The sequence below is a fragment of the Ruditapes philippinarum genome, unplaced genomic scaffold (assembly GCF_026571515.1).
Source record: "Ruditapes philippinarum isolate M1 unplaced genomic scaffold, ASM2657151v2 ctg16221_1_1_1_1, whole genome shotgun sequence".
Lineage (NCBI taxonomy): Eukaryota > Metazoa > Mollusca > Bivalvia > Venerida > Veneridae > Ruditapes > Ruditapes philippinarum.
The window spans coordinates 1-6,274 of NW_026853078.1; the positions used below are offsets into that span (position 1 = coordinate 1).

The window sequence follows — 6,274 nt, forward strand, 5'->3', positions numbered from 1 at the left end:
AGAAAAACAAATAGAGACGAAACAAATAGAGACGAAACCCAGTGAAGACGATCCACAAATGAAACGAAAGGAAAGAATTGCAACATGCTGGATAGGACTGGAAGCGTTCTTGTTTTGTTTGTTATTGTTTCAAATGTTTTCATTGCAGGATTTGGTATAGAAAGTCATTATCACAATGAAATAAGCTCACCAGAATAGCTTTTTTGTAGGTTTCTGAACTCTAAGGTTTCTCAGCGCTTCATGGAACAAGGCTGGTGGAATATCATAAATCCATATGGTTGAAATGTTGTGTTTCATATTATAACAATGGATCGTAAGCGCAACATTTTATTGTTAAATGATTTCTCAAAACCCATTAAATACAAATCTTGTTGTTGTTGTTGTTGTTGTTGTATTAGTATGTATAATGTTTTTAAATCAGTCAAACAAAATCTCTTTGTTAATCCTACTTTTATTTTCTTTTAAATTTTTCAAGTTGGATTAAAGGCACATTATGCCTAACAAGGAAATATTTCCTTCTTCAGAAAAGGTATATATGAGATTTATAACATGTTTAAAATTATGATTTTTAGAGCATATTCACGATGCTTATCACTTAAAAAAATTATCGCTGAATATGACATTATTTGTCATAAAAGTAAAAAAATATAAACAGAGTAGTATTTTTGCATCATTCAAAATACGTAATCAATTGTACTTATAGCAAAAACATTTTTTAAACAATTTTGAAGATCCTGTAACCCAATTTTTTATGGTTTTATTTCATAAATATGATGCTCAAATTAAGATTGATCAATTTTGTAAGTTCCAAAAAGCATTATTTATAAAGATATAACCGAATTTATCATTTCATGTAAATAAAGGGAGATAATAGAGTTTTATTTTGTATAAAGTCTATGTCAAATTTTTGAATTTGTCCATAAAAGAATATAATCTGAGCCGCGTCACGACAAAACCACCATAATGGGTTTGCGAACAGCATGTATCCTGACCAGACTGCGCGGATGTTGGTTTTGTCATGACACGGCTCATATAATGTCATAAATAATGACGTTGATAGTATTTTGTATCATACGTATCAATATACCATGAAATGATTATATGTAATACATGTTATTGTTAAGTGAGGTACAAAATCAGATATGGCATACCTTTATATAACATGACTGTATTAAATTATTTTTAAAAGAAAATATTATTATTCATCATATGATTACTCATATCAAATCGCTTTGAAGTATTTAATCTCAAGAAATGTTTTGTAGGAATATTAAAGTGATACAATTCTGTTGTTTTTATCAATCTTTGAAATATACTTATTGTCAAAATTTGAAATACTTATTGTAAACGTTCTCATTGCCGATCATTCACATTAATGATTTCACTCTAAATCTCAGTGTTTTGATTCCAAACACATGTGAAAACACCTATCTGTAACAGTTTTAAAACATGTTGCGGTGTTTTCACAAAACACTGATGTTTCACACTAAAACACGGGTGTTTTCCTAGAAAACGTGTTTAGGTGTTTTGTCTGAAAACACCTAACACGTGTTTTGGGACTGTAACAGATTTAAAACACGTTTACACGTTTTAATAGTTTCCATGTTTTATTTCAAAACACGATCAACCAAAAAATGTGAACAATGACACATAAACATATTATACACATTTTAATAGCATTTTGAAATTTAGGTTAAATACTAATTGTTCTTCATTACTGCACATAAATGTTAAATAGATCAAGACACCCTACCATTATCATAATAGTATTTTTGGTATAATAAAATTAATATTGCATGCCTGACAGAGTGACAGTAAAGTTAACAACTTTTGGAAAAACACTGTCAACTGAGGTAGCATTTCCTACAGGTGGCAATTTTACTGTCACCTTGTCAGCCATGTTACAATCCAATGCAATATACCCGAAATTCTGGTGTTACAAATCACAAAATTAAAAAGAGCATTTTCATATTGAAACTTCAAACAATTAAAAACAAGGCAGTCTGAAGGACAGCTATATCCCCTTCGCAGTGGACAGGAATCTGTACTTCTTGATCTTTAACAAACCATGTCTTTTAGAGAAAAACCTGGCTGTTGTGCCATGGTCGTGATTATTTATGCTAAAATATTTAAAATCTTCCATGTCAAAAAGTTATAAACATGAATATTTGACCCCTCCCCTCTATGCAGAAGGGGATTAAAAATGAATGTATAAAATAAATACATAAAACAGATTACAGTTATATTTAGGCAAACAATTAAGTAAATAGATAGATAGACAATTAAACAACAAAAACAAATTGATATATGGATATCAGTAGAATTTCAGGTAAAATGAAAACATATATAAAATGGATTTAACTTCTCTCTACAAAAATAAAACCTTTTTACACAGTAAAGCCTACCTCTCTGTAAAAAACCCGGTTTTGGCACATATATGTATCATATTTGGGTTGGAAAAAAACAAACAGTATTTTCAGACAGTGTCAAAAATCGGTCATTCAATGTTGACTGTCCCCAATAATGTGTCCGAGTACTGTCAGACAAATTATAATACACTTCATGGTTACGAGGAGGGGGGGGGGAGTCAAAAGTCTGTGCACTAGTGCTCTATTTTTTATCAGTAACAGTATATATCCTGATGGTTCATAAATGTCTTTTGTTGTGGTGCGCTTAAGGCTTAGACAAAAAAAATGGTACACTTTAGCACTCTAAAAAGTTACAATGCAACTTTAAACAATATTTTGATAAATCATTTCTTTGACTCCGAAAACACCAAAAATTTAAATGCACAACAAAGGTGCCTGATCAGTGAAAACTAGTGATCTCTGTAAATAATTCTGCTTACCACTTGAAATCAGTAAATGAAAATTTAATAAATCTAATATGATAATGAAGTGAGCATGTGTTAAAGTTAGACAGTAATACATCAACAAAATACAAACTTATTTAAGACATCAATGCAATATATTAAACTTACTACATAGCATGTACAAAATAAGAGCATATTAACATTTGCAAACAACAAATAGCACTAATACTTCTTAACTGTAATAAACAATTTATAATATATGGCATTTTAATGCTTCATTGACATAAAAATGTCACAGTCTGCAATAACATACTGATGTCATAAATAATAAAATTAGTGTTTAAACACTGCATTATTAAGTCAATCTTTTCTGCTAGTGAATAATCATTTGATAAATCACTGTATTTAAAAGTTCCTAAAAAGAAGCATAGTCTTAGCTGTTTTGAAAAATATTGACACTTGACATTTGCTATTTCAAATAGAGTCAAAATATACAGCTTCATGTTCAGACATCAAGAGGATTTAAATGTCTGATTAAGGAAGGGGAGGGATTGCACCATCTATGCAGCAAAAAATAAAGGCACTGATCAGCTGATGGTTACCACACAGCTATTCTGCACCTTTGTTTTTGCAAGTGCAAAAAAGCAGGTTTTTTCATGGTAAAAGGTAAGCTGTTAAGAAGTCAATAATATGTCCATGACACAGAAGGTTGAATTTAATTTAAAATGTTGGTTCTATTTGTTTATTAGTTTTCCAATTTTTCCACAAAGTGTAAATACCCAGCCAACTTGTGACTAAGAAAGGCTGTCTCAAGTGGAATCTTGCACTGGTCTCCAACAATATACTGTTTGTCCAGTTTTATGTTGTTAAAAATAAAAACAAGGCTTCACTTGGAGGAGTATTAGGCTGTGATGACAGGACCTTTGACAGATTAGCTTCTTCAATATCCTGCAAAATGAACATGGAATAAAACAATGAATAAGTACCATCCTTCATAACAGGATCAGGGAAATCTTCTACCTTAAGCATTTCCAACCAGCACATAATAAAGTGTTAGTTAATGTCTGCTTCTGGAGCAGTAGGTCAGAAATTCGATCTTCTGCCATGCCATGCTGAGCAGGGCCAACATTCGTCTACTTTATAAAGTGACAAGACAGGCAAAAAATGAGATACCATGTTTGACAAAGAGGCATATCTATAGAGATACTTATCATATACTTAAATAAGTTTACAAGTCAATCCAGTGTGAACAGTGTGTCTTGTAATGTAAAGCAAATATAAAATGAATTTATCAAAGTCTTGTGCTGATACCTTTGATAGTTTTGACATTAATTTATTTAATAAATTTCAGAATTTTGTCCCTTGTCAGTTACAAATGTGTCTTGTCATGATTAGCGGCTGCAAGTATTCAAGTTAAAATTAAATTCAGTGGTATTATACAAAACTGACAAAAAAAAATTCCGGTAAATTTACTATACCTTATGTAGAACTACAATTTATCTAGTCTTGCACCCCTTTCCATGTTTGAATCCTGTATTACTTTCTATGGCTCTTATAACGTCCAAATCATCTTTGCACTGCAACAGAAATCAGTAATTCTAAGTAAACAGAAACGCACACAATCAGATCCTAAACACAGCTTTCAATATGACAAAATGAACACATGATTAGCAGTCAACACACTGCTTAACAATTTTAACCATATTTGCATTAAAAGTGACAAAAGCACTGTAAAAACAAACATCAGCCACAAAACAAGATTATGCCATGTTGGATTTCCTGCAATATATCTCAGGAAAAAGTCGCAAATTTTTGAAGTCCAGTCAGACAATGTATTTCAAAGCACATTAAAATTAAAAATTACATATTTTGTATTAAAAATCAGATATTTTATATCTAAACAAAAACAACAACAACAAATAATCATTGTCAGAACTATTTGATTAATGTACAGGTGCAGAAGCATAATCAACTTCTGACTGGGTCTCCTTGTTCAACACAACCTTGTTATAACATGGTAGTTTGGAATCCTTTATATAGACCATGTTAGTTAACCACATTATATCCAAACAAAAAAGTATTTATATATATATTTAAAAAAAAAATATGGAATTTTCTTTCTATTCTATACCTTTTGTGAATACAATTTTTACCCTCTTTTTAAACATTATTAATCTTATTACAGGGTTTCTACTAGGAATTTTTATTTTAAGAGTCCCAGGACGTCTGCTCATAAAATATGAGGTCCCAGAGAAAATATGAGGGTCCAATCATTTATTACTTTAAAGTAGGGTATTACTTATATATATTGTCTAGGTTTAATTCTTTACATTTATATACATTGTTCAACTACATGTGCATTTTTATTGACCTTGTTATCGATAAATAAAATAAAAAAATATAAACCATTTATTATTTATTGTTACTTTTTATTTTTTCATTTGGCTGAATGTTTGTGCAACTTGCATAAAGTCAAGATCTTTCACATCTGGTCCGACTAATTTTATCAATTGTTTAACTGCATACGGACAAATGTATCTAGATCTACTATTTTGGAAGTTCAAACATCCATTTTCCGAGGCAAATGGATTACATTTTTTGGTTGAGACGCAATGGCTGCATTTCATATCCGTGGTCTTCTCGTTTTGGACGAGCCACGGGTAAGTTAACTTAGCCACTTTTCATTAAAATTGGGGGAGCAGCCGACATGTTATACGATTTATTTTTATAACAAAAACGCATGGACTGGGACGCTTTTTTTAAGGTCGACTAAATTCTAGTATGCCGCTGTTTTATTCCGTATTAAACTGTAATTAATTGAAAGAAAGATAACTCTGCTCATTCAATATTAGAACCCGATTCTACCAAATTACGTTCACTTCCTTTAAAGAAGCGGAAGGAATTTCCAAATGATATTTACGGAGGAAAATTTAATTGCGTCCCCATGGACGCACACTTCGAGTAATTGAGGGTCCTAGGTTACTATTTTTGCGTCAAGGACGCAGGAAATGTGCGTCAATAGAAACCCTGTCTTAAGCCGCATTATAACAAGGCTGTGCTGTATGCATAGTAAGATTGCAATGATATCTTTTTCCTTTTTCCACAAGGTTGCCTGCCCTAACAGTAATCTTAACTCATACCTCTTTTCCTCCAGGTTTAAGTGTACTTACTGCTTTCAAAACAATATCTCTAGATTGTCAACAAAATGGTTGGATGTGGCCTTACTGCAAGAATTAAATTTAATTTCCAACAACATCTGAAAAAAGAAAAGAAAAAACAATTATTATAATTAGCTTATTTGATAATCATATGATAATTAAAAAAGGAAATGTAGCAAAACAGCATAGATACCTGCCTTTAAATTTCACTTTCCAAATATTTTTTATAACCATTAATGTTTAATATGCAATTTATGACACAATTAACAGCCATTTGTGTATGCTCATATATATGATGTTAATT

General features: G+C 31.0%; 1 long non-coding RNA gene across 1 annotated transcript; it reads right to left on the reverse strand.

Annotated features, from left to right (window-relative positions):
• Positions 1-1,378: 1,378 nt before the first annotated feature.
• Positions 1,379-5,977, reverse strand: LOC132733085 (uncharacterized). Its single transcript, XR_009626128.1, has 3 exons — positions 5,953-5,977; positions 4,291-4,389; positions 1,379-3,760 (listed from the first exon to the last, which is right to left on the reverse strand). It is a non-coding gene; the product is annotated as an uncharacterized LOC132733085 (long non-coding RNA).
• Positions 5,978-6,274: the final 297 nt, after the last annotated feature.